We start from the raw sequence: 24,094 nt of genomic DNA on the forward strand, positions 1-24,094 counted from the left end.
CTGCTCCTTGTATGCTTGTCCCTTTCCCTGTCTGGTTCTTGTGGGGTTAAGGTCTTCATCTGGGTGTGGTTTCTAGGTGCTATTTAATCCTATTGCTCTTAGCCAGGGAGTCAGTTGTTCTCCATCCTTGTTGGGTACTGGAGCTATGCACCTTACCTGGGTTTCCTTCTGCCCAGTCTTTGTGGCCACCTAGTAAGACATTAAGGTCACCTGATCTTCCTGCCTTTCCTGGTTCTATGTCCGGTTTAGGTTCTCTGTTCCGGTTTAGTGTTTGGTCTGTGACTGCCATGAGTCATCTTGCATGGAGTCTAGACATTGTGCCATGTCTAGGTTGTTGTTCCGTGTCTGGTTTGTTATTGCCATGTATCATCCTGCATGGAGTCTAGACATTCCCCTGTCTGTGCCCTCGCTGAGACGGCTCCTGGGTTATCCGGAGGGAGGACTTCGAGTCTGTGAGCAGCTCTGCCTGAGACCGCCATGTATCTGTTCCGCATGGGGGTCCAGGCAGTTACTGGTGTGCTGGTTCCAGTGTGTGTTGTCGGTACTGTGTCCTGTGCGGTGTTCGGGTTCCAGTACATGTGCCTGGGTTCCAGTCTTTGTTTGTGTGGACTGCTGGTGCTTGCTTGCTTGCAGGGAAGTGGCCAAGTGCACCGGGACCATCCTGGAGGTGCATCCAGTGAGCTTTGGCTAAGTTCATTCCTACCATCTGGGGGTTCGTGAAGAACAGGGCTCACTGGGTTTCTGCTCTCTGGGTTGGACCCCAAGTAAAACCGGTGCACTTTGTCCAGTGGTATTTCTTGCCACTGGTTCCTTACCTGCTGATCCAGTTTCCTACTCACTGTTATTTTTCTGTGTATACTAGCTTTGGTGTATTCTTCGTTGTGAGATGTTCTACGGGTGGGTTGTACCCACGGTAGAAAGATGACACCCCCTTAAGGGGTAGTCCAAGTAAAATTAAAACTCGGGCAGCCCCTGCAAATGGGCTAAAATAGCAAAAATGGTCTAAAATAACAAAAAATTATCTAAAATAACAATTGAATCAATACTTATCTCTTTTCTACCCTGTTAATTCCTGCGCTGTGCTCCAAACTTGTCCTCGCCACTGCTGTTTGCTTTCCTGGTGGCTGCAGTAATCATCCGTGCACATAGGTCACTGTGCAGCCAATCACTGGCATAACAGTGATATCTGGTATACTGCGTGCTGACATCAGTGATTGGCTGCTTGGTGACCTGTGTGCACGGGTTCTCACTGCTACAGCCAGAAAGGTGATGTTAGCTGCAGAGAGGACCCAAGTGCATCACTGGAAGCAGCATGCAGGGAAGAAAAGGTGTAAGTATGGCTTCTTTTGTTATTTTAGCACATTTTTAGGGGTTGTATCTCCAAAAGCCTTGCTGTTCATCAGGCCACGGTAAGAGAAATTGTCTATAAATGGAGAAAGTTCAGCACTGCTGCTACTCTCGCTAGGAGTGGCCGTCCTGTAAAGATGACTGCAAGAGCACAGCACAGACTGCTCAATGAGGTGAAGAAGAATCCTAGAGTGTCAGCTAAAGACTTAGCATATGCCAGAGACTTTTGTAACATCCCTGTTAGCGAATCTACTATACGTAAAACACTAAACAAGAATGGATTTCGTGGGAGGATACCACAGAGGAAGCAAAATATTCTGTGGACAGATGAAACAAAAGTTGAGTTGTTTGGAAGAAACACACAACACTATGTGTGGAGAAAAAGAGGCACAGCACACCAACATCAAAACCTCATCCCAACTGTGAAGTATGGTGGTGGGGGCATCATGGTCTGGAGCTGCTTTGTGCATCAGGGCCTGGACGGATTACTATCATCAAAAGAAAAATGAATTCCCAAGTTTATCAAGACATTTTGCAGGAGAACTTAAGGCCATCTGTCCACCAGCTGAAGCTCAACAGAAGATGGGGGTTGCAACAGGACAACGACCCAAAGCATAGAAGTTAATCAACAACAGAATGGCTGCCTTAAACAGAAGAAAATACGCCTTCTGGAGTGGCCCAGTCAGAGTCGTGACCTCAACCAGATTCAGATGCTGTGGCATGACCTCAAGAAAGCGATTCACACCAGACATCCCAAGAATATTGCTGAACTGAAACTGTTCTGTATAGAGGAATGGTCAAGAATTACTCCTGACCTCTGTGCACGTCTGATCTGCAACTACAGGAAAGGTTTGGTTAAAGTTATTGCTGCCGAAGGAGGTTCAACCAGTTATTAAATCCAAGGGTTCACATACTTTTTCCACCTTCAATGTGAATGTTTACATGGTGTGTTCAATAAAAACATGGTAACATTTAATTCTTTGTGTGTTATTAGTTTAAGCAGACTGTTATTGTCTATTGTTGTGATTTAGATGAATATCAGATCACATTTTATGACCAATTTGTGCAGAAATCCATATCATTCCAAAGGGTTCACGTACTTTTTCTTGCAACTGTATTCATAGGTTGAATTTGAGGATACTGCCAGATATTAAATAATCCTATATACAAATTAAATATCGCTTATTATATGATATTATTGGCAGATATTGACATCATCTACATTATTTGGATGCCATCTTTGATGATGGAACACTATTCGGTTATACTGTAAGTCAGGAGTAAACACATTCCAGGTGTAAGCATTCATGAGATAACATTGCAGAGTTCTTGAATTCTTACAATATGACAGTTGAAGAGTATTGTTGGGGGCGCGAATATTCGAATCGCCCGATCACTGCAGAGGTCCGGCAGTCCCTGATAGCCGGGCCCCTGCTGTATCTGCCGGCATCGCTGTTTACAGCGATGCCAGCGGATTAACCTCTTCTATGCCGCGGTCCGCACTGACCGCGACATAGAAGTGGTTTGCGGCGGGTGAAGCAGCTCATCGAGTCCGCGCGCTGCTGTGGCGGGGACCCAATGCGATGCCATGCAGAGGCTGCCTTCTATGGGTGCCGAGGAGATCCAGCCTCAGGCTGGGTCTCCTAGGCAACCTGTTTGTGTACCACTCACTATAGTACACAAACAGGCAATAGATTACAATACAGATGTATTGTAGTGCATTGCAGAGGGGATCAGACCCCCAAAAGTTGAAGTCCCAGAGTGGGACAGAAATAAAGTTTAAAAAAAAAAAGTACAAAAAAGTTTTGAATACATTTTTTTTTAGTTTCAAGTAAAAAAAAAAAAAAGAAACTCCCCTTTCCCCTGATTTCATAAGAAAAAAATAGAAAAAAAAGAAAAAACACACATTAGATATCGCATCGTCCATAGCGACTGGCTCTATAAATATATCACATGATTCACCCCGTCCGATAGACACCATAAAAAAAAAAACTGTGTAACAAAAAAGCCATTTATGTCACCTTACATCACTAAAAGTGCAACGCCAAGCGATCAAAAAGGCGTATGCCTCCCAAAATAGTACCAATCTAACCGTCACCTCACCCCGCCTACATAGGGCAATCGCCCAAAAAATTAAAAAACTATGGCTCTCAGACTATGGAGACACTAAAGCATGATTCTTTTTGTTTCAAAAATGCTTTTATTGTTTTAAATGTAAAAAAAAAAAAGTATACATATTCGGTATCGCCACGTATGTAAAAACCTGCTCTATAAAAATACCACATGACCTAACCCTTCATGTGAACACAGTAAAAAAAAAAAAAAAGAGGGGTCAAATCAAAACATCATCTCATCCCGCAAAAATGATATACTACCTAAACTATGGCTCTCAGACTATGGTGACACTAAGACATGATTTTGTTTTTGTTTCAAAAATGATATTAGTGTATAAAACTTAAATAAATAAAAAAAAGTATACATATCAGGTATTGCCGTGTCCGTATCAACCTTCTCTATAAAATCTGACATGATTTAACCCCTCAGGTGAACACCGTAAAAAAAAAAAATTAACTGTGTAAGGCCTCATGCACACGGCCGTGTTCCACGGCCGAGAGGGGTCCGTGGTGACCCGGCCGGGAATCCTGCTGACAGCAGGAGCGCACGGCGTCATTGGTTGCTATGACGCCGTGCGCTTCATGCCGCCGCTGTTGTACAGTGATACACTCGTATAGTATTTCAGAATATGGACACACTCAAATCTTTTTTTTCAAAAATGCTTTATTATGTAAAACTGAAACAAACAACCAAAAAAGTAGTAATATTTGGTATTGTTGTGTCCGTATCAACCTTCTCTATAAAAATACCACATGATCTAACCTGTCAGATGAACATTGTAAATGACAACAGCTTTTGTTTGTTACCTTGCCTCACAAAAAGTTTAATATAGAGCAATCAAAAATTATATGTACCATAAAATAGTACCAACAAAACTGCCACCTTATCCCGTAGTTTCCAAAATGGGGTCTTTTTTTGGAGTTTCTACTCTAGGGGTGCATCAGGTGGTCTTCAAATGTGACATGGCAACTTAAAATGATCCCAGTGAAATCTGCCTTCCAAAAAACATATGGCGTTCCTTTCCTTCTGAGTTTTGTTTGGTTGTTAAACCTTGTTTTTTACTGGAAAAAATGGATTAAAATGGAAAATCTGTCAAAAAAGTGAAATTATTAAATTTCATCTACATATTCTTTTAATTCTTGTGGAACACCTAAAGGGTTAAGAAAGTTTGTAAAATCAGTTTTGAATTCCTTGAGGTGTGTAGTTTCTAAAATGTTGTCATGTTTGGGTGGTTTCTGTTATGTAAGCCTCGCAAAGTGACTTCAGACCTGAGCTGGTCCTTTAAAAAGTGGGTTTTGGAAATTGTGAATTTTTCCAAATTTTTGGTAAATTGTTATTTTTTTTTATAAATAAAAATTTAATATTTTGACTCAAATTTACCACTATCATGAAGTACAATATGTGACGAGAAAAAAATGACATCCCTGTCTTTCTCACACATGGGCTTCTCCTAGGAATTGTCTGTATGCAACAAGGTGCATGCCACCATGGACACGTGGAGCAGCTCTTAAGACCAGGGAAAGTATTTGTCTTTAGCATCCCACTGGGTCAATATTTTGCATGGTAGTGGCAACACTGAGAATTTCATCAACTAAAGAACGTGACTTTTAAAATTACCTTTATTATAATAGAAAGGGTATAGGTATACAGTGGGGGAAATAATTATTTGACCCCTCACTGATTTTGTAAGTTTGTCCAATGACAAAGAAATGAAAAGTCTCAGAACAGTATCATTTCAATGGTAGGTTTATTGTAACAGTGGCAGATAGCACATCAAAAGGAAAATCGAAAAAATAACTTTAAATAAAAGATAGCAACTGATTTGCATTTCATTGAGTGAAATAAGTATTTGAACCCTCTAACAAAAAAAGACTTAATACTTGGTGGAAAAACCCTTGTTTGCAAGCACAGAGGTCAAACGTTTCTTGTAATTGATGACCAAGTTTGCGCACATTTTAGGAGGAATGTTGGTCCACTCCTCTTTGCAGATCATCTCTAAATCCCTAAGGTTTCGAGGCTGTCTCTGTGCAACTCTGAGCTTGAGCTCCCTCCATAGGTTTTCGATTGGATTAAGGTCCGGAGACTGACTAGGCCACTCCATGACCTTAATGTGCTTCTTCTTGAGCCACTCCTTTGTTGCCTTTGCTGTATGTTTTGGGTCATTGTCGTGCTGGAACACCCATCCACGACCCATTTTCAGTTTCCTGGCAGAGGGAAGGAGGTTGTCGCTCAGGATTTCACGATACATGGCTCCGTCCATTTTCCCGTTTATGCGAATAAGTTGTCCTGTGCCCTTAGCAGAAAAACACCCCCAAAGCAAAATGTTTCCACCCCCATGCTTGACGGTGGGGACGGTGTTTTGGGGGTCATAGGCAGCATTTTTCTTCCTCCAAACACAGCGAGTTGAGTTAATGCCAAAGAGCTCTATTTTGGTCTCATCAGACCACAGCACCTTCTCCCAGTCACTCTCTGAATCATTCAGGTGTTCATTGGCAAACTTCAGACGGGCCTGCACATGTGCCTTCCTGAGCAGGGGGACCTTGCGAGCCCTGCAGGATTTTAATCCATTGCGGTGTAATGTGTTTCCAATGGTTTTCTTGGTGACTGTGGTCCCTGCTAATTTGAGGTCATTAACTAACTCCTCCCGTGTAGTTCTAGGATGCTTTTTCACCTTTCTCAGAACCATTGACACCCCACGAGGTGAGATCTTGCGTGGAGCCCCAGAGCGAGGTCGATTGATGGTCATTTTGTGCTCCTTCCATTTTCGAACAATCGCACCAACAGTTGTCACCTTCTCTCCCAGCTTCTTGCTAATGGTTTTGTAGCCCATTCCAGCCTTGTGCAGGTCTACAATTTTGTCTCTGACATCCTTGGACAGCTCTTTGGTCTTTCCCATGTTGGAGAGTTTGGAGTCTGCTTGATTGATTGATTCTGTGGACAGGTGTCTTTTATACAGGTGACTAGTTAAGACAGGTGTCCTTAATGAGGGTAACTAATTGAGTAGAAGTGTCTAACCACTCTGTGGGAGCCAGAACTCTTAATGGTTGGTAGGGGTTCAAATACTTATTTCACTCAATGAAATGCAAATCAGTTGCTATCTTTTATTTAAAGTTATTTTTTCGATTTTCCTTTTGATGTGCTATCTGCCACTGTTACAATAAACCTACCATTGAAATGATACTGTTCTGAGACTTTTCATTTCTTTGTCATTGGACAAACTTACAAAATCAGTGCGGGGTCAAATAATTATTTCCCCCACTGTATATACACTGCTCAAAAAAATAAAGGGAACACTTAAACAACACAATGTAACTCCAAGTCAATCGAACTTCTGTGAAATAAAACTGTCCACTTAGGAAGCAACACTGAGTGACAATCAATTTCACATGCTGTTGTGCAAATGGGATAGACAACAGGTGGAAATTATAGACAATTAGCAAGACACCCCCAATAAAGGAATGGTTCTGCAGGTGGTTACCACAGACCACTTCTCAGTTCCTATGCTTCCTGGCTGATGTTTTGGTCACTTTTGAATGCTGGCGGTGCTTTCACTCTAGTGGTAGCATGAGACAGAGTCTACAACCCACACAAGTGGCTCAGGTAGTGCAGCTTATCCAGGATGGCACATCAATGCGAGCTGTGGCAAGAAGGTTTGCTGTGTCTGTCAGCGTAGTGTCCAGAGCATGGAGGCGCTACCAGGAGAAAGGCCAATACATCAGGAGATGTGGAGGAGGCCGTAGGAGGGCAACAACCGAGCAGTAGGACCGCTACCTCTGCCTTTGTGCAAGGAGGAACAGGAGGAGCACTGCCAGAGCCCTGCAAAATGACCTCCAGCAGGCCACAAATGTGCATGTGTCTGCTCAAACGGTCAGAAACAGACTCCATGAGGGTGATATGAGGGCCCGACGCCCACAGGTGGGGGTTGTGCTTACAGCCCAACACCGTGCAGGACGTTTGGCATTTGCCAGAGAACACCAAGATTTGCAAATTCGCCACTGGCGCCCTGTGCTCTTCACAGATGAAAGCAGGTTCACACTGAGCACATGTGACAGACGTGACAGAGTCTGGGGACGTCGTGGAGAACGTTCTGCTGCCTGCAACATCCTCCAGCATGACCGGTTTGGCATTGGGTCAGTAATGGTGTAGGGTGGCATTTCTTTGGAGGGCCGCACAGCCCTCCATGTGCTCGCCAGAGGTAGCCTGACTGCCATTAGGTACCGAGATGAGATCCCTTAGACCCCTTGTGAGACCATATGCTGGTGCGGTTGGCCCTGGGTTCCTCATAATGCAAGACAATGCTAGACCTCATGTGGCTGGAGTGTGTCAGCAGTTCCTGCAAGACGAAGGCATTGATGCTATGGACTGGCCCGCCCGTTCCCCAGACCTGAATCCAATTGAGCACATCTGGGACATCATGTCTCACTCTATCCACCAACGTCACGTTGCACCACAGACTGTCCAGGAGTTGGCAGATGCTTTAGTCCAGGTCTGGGAGGAGATCCCTCAGGAGACCGTCCGCCACCTCATCAGGAGCATGCACAGGCGTTGTAGAGAGGTCATACAGGCACGTGGAGGCCACACACTACTGAGCCTCATTTTGACTTGTTTTAAGGACATTACATCAAAGTTGGATCAGCCTGTAGTGTGTTTTTCCACTTTAATTTTGAGTGTGACTCCAAATCCAGACCTCCATGGGCTGAAAAATTTGATTTCCATTTTTTTTATTTTTGTGTGATTTTGTTGTCAGCACATTCAACTATGTAAAGAACAAAGTATTTCAGAAGAATATTTAATTAACTCAGATCTAGGATGTTTTATTTTTGTGTTCCCTTTATTTTTTTGAGCAGTGTATATACCATTAAATTGTGCACTGCAAATACTTTCATTTCTTTACAGGGGAGTCGTAACCCCTATGAAGACATTCGTAGTGACAGGATAGAAAAACAGGTTCAGAGGGAGAGACCAAGGTCTTATCAAGGGGGCAGGGCAGACCAAACTTACCCTAGTTGCCCTGCAGACTGCTTAGCCCAGGGCGACCCCCTGATGGTGGAGGTTCCCTGTCCCCGAACCTAGTACTATCCGGTCCCTAATAGACCCTAACAAGGGAAAGATAATTACATACAGAGTGTCAATGGTTATCCCAGTAAATGGATGCCACTGCAACGCTCTAAAAAGAGAAACAAAAACCAGACGCGTTTCACCTAGAACTTTCTAGGCTCATCAGGGGGTGATCTCAATACAGAAATAGATAAACCAATTATGATACTAAGTGTGATACTTAGCTCCAAGCAGGATGCAAAAAAGGTTTTGTGGACCACCAGGAATAGGCTGTCCCGCTAAAGATACCTAAAGGGAATGTATGCAAACAATCAGTATAGAGCCCATGTCCTTCAGAGAAAGTATCTATTTATATCATAACAAGGTACATCCAAACATGTGGACAAGTGATGAAGTCCCCACACAAACCAAAATGCTTGAGCCATGGTGTGTCTGGCCGTTGTAGCTCCATTTATTCAAGTCCGTGCGCTTCCCCAGGGCTGACATCCGGACGCCGGAGGCTTACTTCCAGTGTCCGGACCGCACACTGAAGCGCATACCTTCCTATCTACGTCACTTCCGGTGACGTGACACGCATCATGAACCGCATATGGTTCAATGCCGAAACCGGAAGTTCTTATACGTCACCTCCGGATTTGTAATGGAACGCATCCTGGGACGCAAATAGTCTATAGGAGTGCCGGAGATAGTGTAACTAAAAATTAATAATCGGTTAAACATGGGACTATTGATCAGATAGAAATTGCCAATAGACTCAATGTTTTTTATGAAAAAAAATGGCACCCACAAAAAGGCCAGAAAAGTGATGGGACCGTCGCAAACAAATGTCTCCCATAGTAGTCATAGGTATACAAAGGAAAGGATAACAATCACTTGGGTCATCTCCCTAGTAACAATATGGGAAGGGGGAGGACACCAAATTAGGAACGATATGGTGAACTGATATTCGTTCACCAATTATAGGATGCTTCTCGCATCAATGGGGCCAGTTAAAGGGCCACATACAAAGTTTTTAAAATTATTACTGAGGAAAAATATATATTAATGGAACAGGAGATTCAGATAAAACATGTGAAGTTTATTCTTTCATTAAGCCCAAGGGGGGACTGGGACTGAAATCGATAGATCCATGCTGTTTCTTTTTTGAGGATCTTCTTGTCCCAATCACCTCTCCTTTCAGAAAGGGGGACCACCTCAAGAACAGAGAAACGAGCAGAGCCTACATCACCCATATGATAGTTATTAAAATGATGAGCTACAGGCGTGTCTTTTAATTTTTAAATGTCATTAATGTGCTCGCAGTTCCTTCTTCGAAATTCTTTTTTTAGTTTTGCCTATATAGTCCATAGGACATGTACATTGGCAGATGTATACAACGCCTTTCGTTTTACAGTTCGCAAAGTCCCGAATAGCGAAGGGACGTTGTGTGACAGAACAAATTACTGTCTTTGAGGTGTTGATAAAATGACAGGCTTTACAAGATCCGCATTTAAAGACGCCCAGGGGCTTACGGTCTAGCCAAGTACCCTCTCTTTTAGGACCCTCATAGTGACTATAAACTAGTCGATCCCGTAAGCTCCTGCCTTTCCGTTAGGTAACTTGGGGATATTCCTTAATCACCTGTACTAGATCCGGGTCCATCGTGAGTATTGGCCAGTATGTTCTCAAAATGGATACCACCTCCTTGTTACCAGAGTCAAAGGTGGAAATCAGACATATCAGACCCTCGTCTGACTTGTCCCTGGGCTTTGGCCTCAGAGGGTCCTCCCTTTTCCTAGACTCTGCAAATTGAAAGGACTCCCTTAGGAGACTCAGTGGATAGCCTCTCTGTGTCAATCTGTTTTTTTATTTTTTGGATTCAGAGTAGAAATTACCTCCCGAGGAGCAGTTCCTGCGAACCCGTAGATACTGTCCCCAAGTTACCTCTTCACAGCAGTAGGATGGTGACTATCCCAGTGAAGGATGCTGTTAGTAGCTGTCGGTATTCGATGTACCGACGTGCTGAGGGTCCCCTCGGTTTTTCTCACAACCACATCGAGGAACATAGTTTGTTCAGTCTGAGTTTCAAAGGTGAAGCTCAGACCAATATCATTTTGATTTAAGATATTAATGAACTTATGAAAAGCAGGTATACTGCCCTCCCAGATCATAAAAACGTCATCAAAATAACGAGTCCAAAAGGCAATGTTGTCATTCCACCATTGGTGCTGATCTGGGAAGACGTATTTATCCTCCCACCAGCCCAGGAGGAGGTTAGCGTAAGTAGGGGCACATGAATTCCCCATCGCCGTCCCCCTGAGCTGGTGGTAGAAAGAGCCATTAAATAGGAAAAAGTTATGGGTTAAAGTATATTCCAGCAGACATAAGATGAATTCGTTATGTTGGAAAAACGGAGTCCCTCTGGTATTTAAAAAATAAGTAGTAGCTCCAATTCCTTGATCATGCGGAATAGACCTATAGAGCGATTCTACGTCAATGCTAGCCAAGACACTGTTGGGGTTAATAGTTAAGGTTTCTATTTTTTGAAGGAAGTCCATCGTATCCCTAGTAAAAGATAGTAATGTCCAGACAAAGTCTCGAAGTACCTTGTCAAGATAGATTCCACTATGGTGTGTCAGGGAATCAATACCGGATACGATTGGACGACCCCTAAGGGGATGTACCCCTTTATGTATCTTGGGTAGGCAATAAAAGGTTGCAGTTTGAGGGGCTTTTGGAAGTAAGTACTCAAATTCAGTTTTATTGATGATTCCCTGTTGTAAGCCCTGAACTAAAATTTTGGTCAGGTCTGCAAGGAAAATATCAGTGGGATCTGAGGGGATTTTTTTTATAGCTGTTTTTATCATTTAATAATGTCAAACACATTTGTTGATACTTGGGGTGATCCAGGAGTACCAAATTGCCACCCTTGTCAGATTGTTTAATAATTTGATTTTTATTCTTCTCTAAATTTCTTAGGGCTTGGAACTCAGATGCAGACAGATTCGAATGATGAAATTCATTTGTTTGTAACTGTTCTATGTCTGAAATTACCAAACGTAAAAAGATATCAATGTGTTCAGTATTGACCGGTGGTGGCAGTTTGGTACTCAGGGGGCGTAATTCCATGAATGGGCCTTTTCCTGGTGTTCTTGTACCCTCTTCCCATAGTTCAATAAGATTTTGCAAATCAGGGTAATCCTCTGGGTTGATTCCCAGATCCAGGCACGTTTTTTTATTGTTATTTCTAAAAAATTTATGCCATTTTAACTTTATCCCGAATAGATTGAGATCCTTGACCCACGTAAAGGTGTCATATTTTGTCGTGGGGACAAAGGACAGTCCCCTCTGTAGAAGGCTCATCTCCGCTACCGTCAGGTTGTAGTCTGAAAGGTTGATTACCTGCAATTGGTCTGTCAGTTGTTCCTGCTGCGATCCCTTAACTGGTAGGAGACCGGGCCTTTGGCTAAAAAAGAGGAAGATAAAGTGGAGGTTGAGGCAGGCAAAGACACAGTGGTGGCTAATGGTAGGGGGGGGGGATTTTTGTAGTGTGCTGTCTGTTGGGGCCCTGACGGCATAGGGCCTAACTGTCCGCCCCCTTGTCCCCCCCAATAGTTGCCTCTCTGTCCCCTCCATCCCCGCCATCTTTGACCAGCTCTACAGTCGTGGCTAAAAGTTTTGAGAATTACATAAATATTGGAAATTGGAAAAGTTGCTGCTTAAGTTTTTATAATAGCAATTTGCATATACTCCAGAATGTTATGAAGAGTGATCAGATGAATTGCATAGTCCTTCTTTGCCATGAAAATTAACTTAATCCCAAAAAAAACTTTCCACTGCATTTCATTGCTGTCATTAAAGGACCTGCTGAGATCATTTCAGTAATCGTCTTGTTAACTCAGGTGAGAATGTTGACGAGCACAAGGCTGGAGATCATTATGTCAGGCTGATTGGGTTAAAATGGCAGACTTGACATGTTAAAAGGAGGGTGATGCTTGAAATCATTGTTCTTCCATTGTTAACCATGGTGACCTGCAAAGAAACGCGTGCAGCCATCATTGTGTTGCATACAAATGGCTTCACAGGCAAGGATATTGTGGCTACTAAGATTGCACCTCAATCAACAATTTATAGGATCATCAAGAACTTCAAGGAAAGAGGTTCAATTCTTGTTGAGAAGGCTTCAGGGCGTCCAAGAAAGTCCAGCAAGCGCCAGGATAGTCTCCTAAAGAGGATTCAGCTGCGGGATCGGGGTGCCACCAGTGCAGAGCTTGCTCAGGAATGGCAGCAGGCAGGTGTGAGCGCATCTGCACGCACAGTGAGGCGAAGACTTTTGGAAGACTTTTGGCCTGGTGTCAAGAAGGGCAGCAAAGAAACCACTTCTCTCCAAAAAAAACATCAGGGACAGATTTATCTTCTGCAGAAAGTATGGTGAATGGACTGCTGAGGACTGGGGCAAAGTCATATTCTTTGATGAAGCCTCTTTCCGATTGTTTGGGGCATCTGGAAAAAGGCTTGTCCGGAGAAGAAAAGATGAGCGCTACCATCAGTCCTGTGTCATGCCAACAGTAAAGCATCCTGAGACCATTAATGTGTGGGGTTGCTTCTCATCCAAGGGAGTGGGCTCACTCACAATTTTGCCCAAAAACACAGCCATGAATAAAGAATGGTACCAAAACACCCTCCAACAGCAACTTCTTCCAACAATCCAACAACAGTTTGGTGAAGAACAATGCATTTTCCAGCACGATGGAGCACCGTGCCATAAGGCAAAAGTGATAACTAAGTGGCTCGGGGACCAAAACGTTGACATTTTGGGTCCATGGCCTGGAAAGTCCCCAGATCTTAATCCCATTGAGAACTTGTGGTCAATCCTCAAGAGGCGGGTGGACAAACAAAAACCCACTAATTCTGACAAACTCCAAGAAGTGATTATGAAAGAATGGGTTGCTATCAGTCAGGAATTGGCCCAGAAGTTGATTGAGAGCATGCCCAGTCGAATTGCAGAGGTTCTGAAAAAGAAGGGCCAACACTGCAAATACTGACTCTTTGCATAAATGTCATGTAATTGTCGATAAGAGCCTTTGGAATGTATGAAGTGCGTGTAATTATATTTCACTACATCACAGAAACAACTGAAACAAAGATCTAAAAGCAGTTTAGCAGCAAACTTTGTGAAAACTAATATTTGTGTCATTCTCAAAACTTTTGGCCACGACTGTACTGTCTTGTACAGCCTCTAGTGTCATCTCAGAGAGGGTATTCAATGAGGAAGGTAACGTCATCACATCTAAATTGTGCTTGCACACTGTACGAAAAAGCACTGGCCTATGTACAGTACACTCCCAAAGTCCCGACCACCAGAGAGACCAGCGCCTTTTCCTATAGTGTGCAAGTGCATCCACCATTGCTGGATTGCAGGGTGGTTGTACCCCTAGAAACGAGCCAGGTATAATGCGATGGAAAAAATAATCCAGACAGCAAAGGAGGCAATATGGACAATCACAATACATTAGTAAGTGTCTTGTATTAACTTTACGGTAGCTACATGATAAATGTCCAACCCCTTTAATAATAAAATCTTTAAAAAAAGATACAAATACAGAATGAACGGCTGTTGCCAAAGAGCGCAAAAAACGGTGGCTATGAATGTAGTGTTCTTGGATTTTGAAAAGGCATTTGATACTGTTCCTCAAAGAAGTTTAATAGGTAAAATAAGATCTATAGGCTTAGAAAGTTTGTAAGATTGAAAACTGGCTGAATTTTTGGTTAATGATTCCTATTCTGAATGGTCCCGTTATAAGTGATATACCCCAAGGTTCAGTGCTGAGTCCCCTATAAATTTAATTTTTTTTTTATAATATAGAGAGTTGGATTAATAGCACTGTTTATATTTTTTGCAGATGGCACTAAGCTTTCACATTAGCGGCAGGGGACTCCAGCAGGCTGTTTCGGCAGTTGAATAGCCTGTCGGATCCGTCCTGCCACTACTGTAGTTCACATGTGCCCTCGGACTGCCGCTCTGTCCCTATTGACTATAATGGGGGCAGGGGCGGAGTTCCGTCGGCGGCACGGCAGCGCACGGCAAGAGGCAGCAGGACTAAAAGTACTGCATGCAGTACTTTTAGTCCAGCTGCCTCTCGCTGTGCGCTGCTGTGCTGCCGCCAGAACTCTGCCCCCACCCTCATTGTAGTCAATAGGGACAGAGCGGCAGTCCGGGGGCACACGTAAACTAGCGGCAGGACGGATCCGACAGGCTGTTCACCCGCCGGAACAGCATGCTGGAGTCCCCTGCCGCTAGTGTGAAACTAGCCTTAGATGCAATGTGGATAAATGTAAAGTTATGCATCTGGACAGTAATAATCTATGTGCATCATACGTTCTGGGAGATTCCTTTTTTGGAGAAGGATTTGGGTGTACTTGTAGATCATAGACTAAATAACAGCACGCAATTTCAATCAGCAGGATGAGGCTAGCAGGATATTGTCTTTGTATTGAAAGAGGCATGGACTCACATGACAGGGATGTAATACTACCACTTTACAAAGCTTTGCTCCGGCCTCATCTGCACATGCAGTTCAGATCTAGGCACCAGTCTGTATAATGGACTTCCTGGAGCTGTAAAAAGTACAAAGGAGAGCAACTAAGCTGATAAGGGTATAGTCTACCACAACATGTGGTCATAGCAGTAGCAGTGGACAGTTTTAAAAATGCTTATATGATTTAGTATAATTATATAACATTAATCCTTATGAAAATGTGATTCTGAGTCTCAATCCCCTTTTCTAAAATTCACGCCCCAACCCATCCCTTGGTTGAACTTGATGGACTTGTGTCTTTTTTCAACAGTATTAACTATGTAAGTATGTAACTATCTTCAAAAAGGATCTGACCATCTGGATTTCCTAACGTCGGCCATAGCCGTCTACAAGTTGTCTCTTCTAGTGGAAACAGTCCCATGCTGTCTCTGACCCCACGTTTTGATGGTGACTGAAAATATTGCTGCAGTTTCATAAGTCAGTGCACCCCTAATTTTGAGTTATTGCAGTACCAATTTCTGAATGAGCCAAAGTGGTCTTTATTATTTCTCATGTAGCTGGAGAGGCCCTGGCATGGACAAACCCTGTATGAGGGGTAAACCTTTTTTGGACTAATTTGATATAATTGTTGAGGAACTTAGGTGTGCCTTCTCTGTCGCCTCTTCATTTTTACGGCAATGCCAAGGCTCACTTCCAGTTGGCAAATATGCAGTCCAGTTCCAAACACTGGTCTCAGAGCTGGGTTGGAATAATAAGGTTTTGGGTTCTGTCTTTTAGAACTGGCTCTCTGGATAAATTAAAGATGAGCTGGCAGGTCGTGACATCCCAACCTCCCTGGGTGCTCTAAAAATTTTAGCTGTCCGAGTTGACCTCCTCAAAAAGCCAAGAGTCTCTAGAACCTAGGGTTGGTGTGACAGATGTCCCTGGGTGCACATATGTCCTCTCCACAATAGTTTTTCCCAGGGACATTATCCTGTGGTGGTACTTGGTTCATTGTCTCATTGTTCCTTGATTCAGATTCCGCAGATAGTTTTCTGCATCAGGCTATGGTGGACCATTATTGGACTCCAGTTAAAAGTTTGGCGTGACCTTTGGTGGTGATGTTCGATGTTGGAGGAGCTCTGTCCAAGTCACCATGTCCTTGGATCTGCAAGGGGGTGTGTCCCACTCAGAGATCTCTCTACTCTTGGGACAGCAATGGCTCCATAAGCAGAATCCTATTCTGGATTGGAGTTTTGGACAACTTCTTTGTTAGGGATCAGCCAAGTCACTCCAAATGCCTAACTCCTGTTCAGCATGTTCAGCCTCTACCTGTATCTCAAAACCTGAAAGAATTACCAGTGGCCTACTGTCATTTCTGCCTAGTACTCCAGCCTCTGCACCCTTAGGGCCTGTGCGCACTCATCAATGGCCTCGTAAGGGCCAGTACGCGTCCTTCCAAATCCTTACCCAGCCAATAAAAGGGATCTCTGGGTATTTAAGGCACTCTCTCCTGTTGGGCTTCCAAGCTATTCCTACTAAGTATCTAGCCTGTCTGCCTTGTCTGTGTCTTCACTACCACTCTGCCTACCAGTTTACCCTATGTCTCCGACCAGCTAAGCTACAAGTGTGCTGTCTGGGTCTTGAAACCTGCATTTAAGTCTTAGTGACTGTACAGACTATTCCTGCAGTTTTCATGTGGTTTTGGTGCATTTTACATATCCTAAGCACCAGAGTACCTGACCCCAGTAGATGAGCTGCCAACCACACCAGGACTATCCCTGGAGGCAGTGTTGGACTGGGGTGCCTTTATTATTTACAAATGGTCAGTGAGACCAATAAAGCCTTTTTATTCCATGTGCTTTTAACTATCCACTAAAACATAACTTTTATTAGAACTTACACATCTACCGACTTAAAAAATATTTCAAATTGTCAGCTGTGTTACTTGGTTTCTTTGATTCAGTATCCCTATAACACTGTTAGGCTACATGCACACGACCGTAGTGTGATTTGCGGTCCGCAAATCGCGGATCCGCAAAACACGGATGGCGTCCGTGCACGTTCCGCAATTTGCGTAACGGCACGGACAGCCTTTAATATAACTGCCTATTCTTGTCCGCAAAGAGCGGACAAGAATAGGACATGCTATATTTTTTTTGCGGGGCCACGGAACGGAGCAACGGATGCGGACAGCACACGGGGTGCTGTCCGCATCTTTTGCGTCCCCATTGAAGTGAATGGGTCCACATCCGAGCTGCCAAAACTGCGGCTCGGAAGCGGACTAAAACAATGGCCGTGTGCGTGAGGCCTTACTCTCACAGTGTAATGTAGCAACTGCAGGGATATGACGAGCTGTTTCAGTAACTTGCTACTAACACCCTCTTGCTCTGTCCCTGCGCTAATTGTGAAACTTCCTTGTTAGTATATGTCTGATAACCAGTGCACACGTTGTCTAAAAATGATTTAAACACTGCCCCCGACAGGTTTCGCCAGCTAACCTGGCATCTTGAGGGCCAACCAGTAAAATTTATTTTGGGGGCCCACCGTACAGATAAAATCAAATATTACCTGCTCACACAGCAGCAAGATGCTACCAGATGACTGAATATGGGGGTACCTGCAGCGACTTTGAGAAGGTAGATACTGGGGAAAAGAAGACACTGGCAGCTTTCCTCTATACCTAGAAGTCATCTCAGCCAGTGGCGGGTGGGGGTGGAGGGCGGTCCGCCCCGGGTGCCAGCTCTCAAAAGCAATGAGCGCTTCCATCAATACAGATGGAAGCGCTCATTGCTGGAGTGCTGGGAGCTGCGGTCCTGTTACTCACTGCTCAGCTCCCGGCGCTCCTCCCCTCCGTAAGGCCAGGGGCGCACAGAATGGTGAAGCAGGAAGACTTCTCCCCGCTCCACCGTTCAGCCTGCAGGCACGAAAGGCACTGCCGGCCTGTGTGGGTGGAGCCTGCAGCCCGGAAATCTGCATAAGCTCCGGCCACACAGTGCTGCAGAGCGATCTGTGCCTGCAGGGAAGAGAGGTATGTGAGCTTCAGGAGCGGGACAAGGTGAGTAGTAACTGTGTTGTTGTTGTGTTTTTTTTATACAGATTGCTTTATTACTATGGAGGGGGCACAGGGGACTTTATTACCATGGAGGGGGCATAGAGGACTTTATTACTATGGATGGGGCACAGAGAGAATTACTACTATGGAAGTGGCACAGAGGGCATTACTAATGTGAAGGGGGCACAATGGGCATTTTACTATGGAGGGGGCACAGAGCCAGAGGGCATTACTACAATGAAGGGGGCACAGAGGGCATTATTACCGTTAAGGGGGCAAAGTGGGCATTATTACTGTGAAGGGACACGGAGGGCATTATTACTGTGAAGGGGCACAGTGGGCATTATTACTGTGAAAGGGGCACAATGGTGATTTCTACTATGGAGGGGGCACAGAGGGCATTACTAGCACTATTACTAAAAAGGGGGCATAATGGGGATTATTACTATGATGGGGACACAATGGGGATTATTACTATGAAGGGAACACAATGGGGATTATTACTGTGAAGGGGGCACAATGCGGATTATTACTGTGAAGGGGCACAATGGGGATTATTAATGTGAAGGGGGCACAAAGAGGGCATTACAACTTTGAAAGGGGCACAGAGAGGGCATAACTACTGTGAGGGAGTGCCAGAGAAAGGACCCGCACCGGGTGCCACACACCCTAGGAACGCCACTGATCTCATCTCTGATCGTGTCTATAATAATAAACTGGGGAGTTTCTTTAATTATCAAGTTTTTTTTTTTTTATATATGAACATAGGCTGGTTGAGGTGCTGTACATTGAATATACAGTCAGGTCCATAAGTATTGGGACATCTACGCAATTCTAACATTTCTTGCTCTATACACCACCCCAATGGATTTGAAATAAAACAAACAAAATGTGCTTTAACTGCAGACTGTCAGCTTTAATTTGAGGGTATTTACATCCAAATCAGGTGAACGGTGTAGGACTTGCAACAGTTTGCATATGTGCCTCCCATTTGTTGAGGAACCAAAAGTAATGGGACAGAATAATAATCATAAATCAAACTTTCACTTTTTAATACTTGGTTGCAAATCCTTTGCAATCAATTACAGCCTAAAGTCTGGAACGCATAGACATCACCAGATGCTGGGTTTCATCCCTGGTGATGCTCTGTCAGGCCTCTACTGCTACTGTCTTCAGTTCCTGCTTGCTCTTGGGGCATTTTCCCTTCAGTTTTGTCTTCAGCAAGTGAAATGCATGCTCAATTGGATTCAGGTCAGGTGATTGACTTGGCCATTGCATAACATTCCACTTCTTTCCCTTAAAAAACTCTTTGGTTGCTTTTGCAGTCTGCTTTGGGTCATTGTCCATCTGCACTGTGAAGCGCTGTCCAATGAGTTCTGAAGCATTTGGCTGAATATGAGCAGATAATATTGCCTGAAACACTTCAGAATTCATCCTGCTGCTTTTGTCAGCAGTCACATCATCAATAGATACAAGAGAACCAGTTCCATTGGCAGCTATACATGCCCACGCCATGACACTACCACCACCATGCTTCACTGATGAGGTGGTATGCTTAGGATCATGAGCAGTTCCTTTCCTTCTCCATACTCTTCTCTTCCCATCACTCTAGTACAAGTTGATCGTGGTCTCATCTGTCTATAGGATGTTGTTCCAGAACTGTGAAGGCTTTTTTATGTCATTTGGCAAACTCTAATCTGGCCTTCCTGTTTTTGAGGCTCACCAATGGTTTTCATCTTGTGGTGAACCCTCTGTATTCACTCTGGTGAAGTCTTCTCTTGATTGTTGACTTTGACACACATACACCTACCTTCTGGAGAGTGTTCTTGATCTGGCCAACTGTTGTAAAGAGTGGTTTCTTTACCAGGGAAAGAATTCTTCGGTCATCCACCACAATTGTTTTCTGTGGTCTTCCGGGTCTTTTGGTGTTGCTGAGCTCACCGGTGCGTTCCATCTTTTTAAGAATGTTCCAAACAGTTGTTTTGGCCACGCCTAATGTTTTTGCTATCTCTCTGATGGGTTTGTTTTGTTTTTTCAGCCTAATGATGACTTGCTTCACTGATAGTGACAGCTCTTTGGATCTCATCTTGAGAGTTGATAGCAACAGATTCCAAATGCAAATAGCACACTTAAAATGAACTCTGGACCTTTTATCTGCTCATTGTAATTGGGATAATGAGGGAATAACACACACCTGGCCATGGAACAGCTGAGAAACCAATTGTCCCATTACTTTTGGTTCCTTAACAAGTGGGAGGCACATATGCAAACTGTTTTAATTCTTACACCGTTCACCTGATTTGGATGTAAATACCCTCAAATTAAAGCTGACAGTCTGCAGTTAAAGAACATCTTGTTCGTTTCATTTCAAATCCATTGTGGTGGTGTATAGAGCCAAAAATTTTACAATTGTGTCGATGTCCCAATATTTATGGACTGACTGTATGTATGTAGTGCAGTAAGTCTACTTTGTTATGTGCCACTTGTGCAGGGCGTGGGAGACTAGGGGCCCACCTTCCTCAGGGGCCCACCGGGGGATTCACCTGTACCTCTGTGGGCCATTCCGAACCTGCCTGGAGGTAGTGGAAGATGCTTCCCAACAATGAAAGCCAGATTCCTGTTCAGGGTTTAAAGGGTGAGTACCAAGGGAGAGCTAGAATAATGGCCTTAGTGTTAGCTCTGTTCCAAACCGGTTAGGGCTTGTTCACATCACCGTTATGTATTCCGTCATGGCTTTCCGTTATAACGTGGTTATAACGAAAAATAACGGAATCCATAAGACGGAAATCAAAACGGAAATCTTTAGAGGCATTCCGTTTTGATCCGTCATAATAGAAGTACATGTCGACAGAACTCTGCTTTCCATCCAGCATAATGGAAACCAGATGGATCCGTTATGTTTGCTCATATACTTCTATTATGACGGGTCACAACGGAATGCCTCTAAAGGTTTCCGTTTTAATTCCCATCTTATGGATTCCGTTATTTTCCATTATAACCATGTTTAAAGTTTCAAGTAAAAAAAAAAAAGCGTCCATTTCAAGAAAAAAAAGTTAAAAAAATGTAAAGAATAGGGAAAAAGGAAAAGAAGACATATTAGGTATCGCCGCGTCCGTATCAACCGGCTCTATAAAAATATCACATGACCTAACCCCTCAGGTTAGACACAAAAAAAATGTGCAAAAAATTTTTTTTTTGTCACCTTACATCACTAAAAGTGCAACATCAAGCGATCAAAAAGGCATATGTCCCCCAAAATAGTACCAATCTAACTGTCACCTCATCCCGCAAAAATTGAGCCCCAAAACATAAAAATTAACTATGGCTTTCAGACTATGGATACACTAAAACATGATTATTTTTTTTGTTTCAAAAATGCTTTTATTGTGTTAAATGTAAAAAAGTAGACATATTAGGTATCGCCGCATTTGTAACAACCTGCTCTATAAAAATACCACATGACCTAACCCCTCGGGTAAACAACGTAAAAAAATAAAAACGGTGTCAAAAAAAGCCATTTTTGACACCTTACATCACAAAAAGTGTAATAGCAAGTGATCAAAAAGTCATATGCACCCCAAAATAGTGCCAATCAAACCGTCATCTCATCCCGCAAAAATGATACCCTACCTAAGACAATCTCCCAAAAACTGAAAAAACTATGGCTCTCAGACTATGGAGACACTAAAACATGATTTTTCTAAAATGATATCATTGTGTAAAACTTACATAAGTAAAAAAAAGTAGACATATTAGGTATCACCACATCTGTAATGACCTGGTCTATAAAAATATCAGATGACCTAACCCCTCAGGTAAACACCGTAAAAAAAAAAAAAAGTGTAAAAAAAGCCATTTTTTTGTCACCCTGCATCACAAAAAGTGTAATAGCAAGTGATAGAAAAGTGATACCCACCCTAAAATAGTACCAATCAAACAGTCATCTCATACCAAAAAAAATGAGCCCCTACATAAGACAGTGACCCAAAAAATAAAAATAAAAATAAAATATGGCTTTCAGAATATGGAGACACAAAAAAAGATTTTTTTTCAAAAATGCTTTATTATGTAAAACTAAAACAAACAACCCAAAAAAGTACCGTATTTTAGGGCGTACAAGACGACTTTTTAACAGATGAAAATCTTCTCAAAAGTCGGGGGTCGTCTTATACGCTGGGTGTCGTCTTATAAGCCGGTATACGGTGTGCTGAAACTTACAGTACTTACTTCCGGACTGGAGATTAGGACAACACTATTCGCTGATTGTGGGAAACAGCGAATTCTCCATTCTGCGCTTCCACATGTCCCTGCTCTGACTGAACCTCCTGAAGCATGAGCTGGGCAAGCGGGTGAGTGGCACGGGTGGTTTGCTCTTGTGTGGTCTTCATGCTGCCCTGGAGGGTACTGGGGCTGCTACAGTGAGCGGTGAGGATGGGTCTCGGGCGGATGAGGCAGGCGGAGGTGCATCCACGCCATTATCAAAGTAAGAGTCTAACCTGCCCTGCTTTGCTTGGGTCTTCTTCCCCGTGGCTTCATAGTTATGTTTACTAAGGGAGCCGGGCACAATTGGCAGGGGTTTTATGGATTGGGAGAGGAGAACTGGCTTACTTGAAGTCAGATTGTGCCGAAGCTATGCGTTCATGCGGCCATCACGAATGGCTGCCTAGCCACGCCCCCTGGTTGCATAGTCTTATGACAAGACTGTTCGCTGTTTTAAGATTGTGAAAACTCAGATGGTGATGGGGACGCCTCGGGTTAGAATATACCATCGGATCTGAGTTTTCACAATGTCACAACAACCAATAGAGGGCGCTGTTTTTATTCGGTGTGCGTTGGAAGAGGGGTAGTCTTATACTGCGAGTATAGCCCAAACCCTATATTTTAACTGGAAAAGTTGGGGGTCGTCTTATATGCCCAGTCGCCTCATACGCCAGAAAATACGGTAGTCATATTCGGTATTGTCTCGTCCGTAACAACCTGCACTATAAAAATTCCACATGATCTAACCTGTCATATGAACATTGTAAATAACAAAAAAAAAAAACGGTGCCAAAACAGCTATTTTTTGTTATCTTGCCTAACCAAAAATCATAAGTACCCTGAAATAGTACTAACAAAACTGCCACCTTATCCCGTAGTTTCCAAAATGGGGTAATTTTTTTGTTGGAGTTTCTACTCTAGGGGTGCATCAGGGAGTCTTCAAATGTGACATGGCAACTTAAAATTATCCCAGTGAAATCTGCCTTCCAAAAACCATATGGCGTTCCTTTCCTTCTGTGCCCTGACGTGTGCCTGTACAGAAGTTTACGACTACATATGGGGTGTTTCTGTAAACTACAGAATCAGGGCAATAAATATTGAGTTTTGTTTGGCTGTTAACCCTTGCTTTGTTAGGCTACTTTCACACTAGCGTTCAGGGCTCCGCTTGTGAGCTCCGTTTGAAGGCTCTCACAAGCGGATGCGGATCCGCTCAGAATGCATCAGTCTGGCAGCGTTCAGCCTCCTCTCAGCAGGCGGACACCCGAACGCTGCTTGCAGCGTTCGGGTGTCTGCCTGGCCGTGCGGAGGCAAACGGATCCGTCCAGACTTACAATGTAAGTCAATGGGGACGGATCCGTTTGAAGTTGACACAATATGGCTCAATTTTCAAACGGATCCGTCCAGACTTTACATTGAAAGTCAATGGGGGACGGATCCGTTTGAAAATTGAGCCATATTGTGTCAACTTTAAACGGATCCGTCCCCATTGACTTACATTGTAAGTCTGAACAACTTTCACACTTAGAATTTTTTCTAAACTATAATGCAGACGGATCCGTTCTGAACGGATCCAAACGTCTGCATTATAGGAGCGTATCCGTCTGTGCAGACACCAGACGGAACCTCTCTGAACGCTAGTGTGAAAGTAGCCTTAGTGGAAAAAAATTATTAAAATAGAAAATCTGCCAAAAAAGTGAAATTCAGAAATTTCATCTTCATTTTCCATTAATTCTTGTGGAACACCTAAAGGGTTAACAAAGTT

General features: G+C 43.5%; 1 protein-coding gene across 1 annotated transcript in view; it reads right to left on the bottom strand.

Annotated features, from left to right (window-relative positions):
• GRK1 (G protein-coupled receptor kinase 1) overlaps window positions 1-24,094 on the bottom strand; it is a 99,352-nt gene that overhangs the window by 60,912 nt on the left and 14,346 nt on the right. The window lies entirely within an intron of this gene.

Source organism: Bufo bufo, chromosome 3, assembly GCF_905171765.1.
Source record: "Bufo bufo chromosome 3, aBufBuf1.1, whole genome shotgun sequence".
NCBI lineage: Eukaryota > Metazoa > Chordata > Amphibia > Anura > Bufonidae > Bufo > Bufo bufo.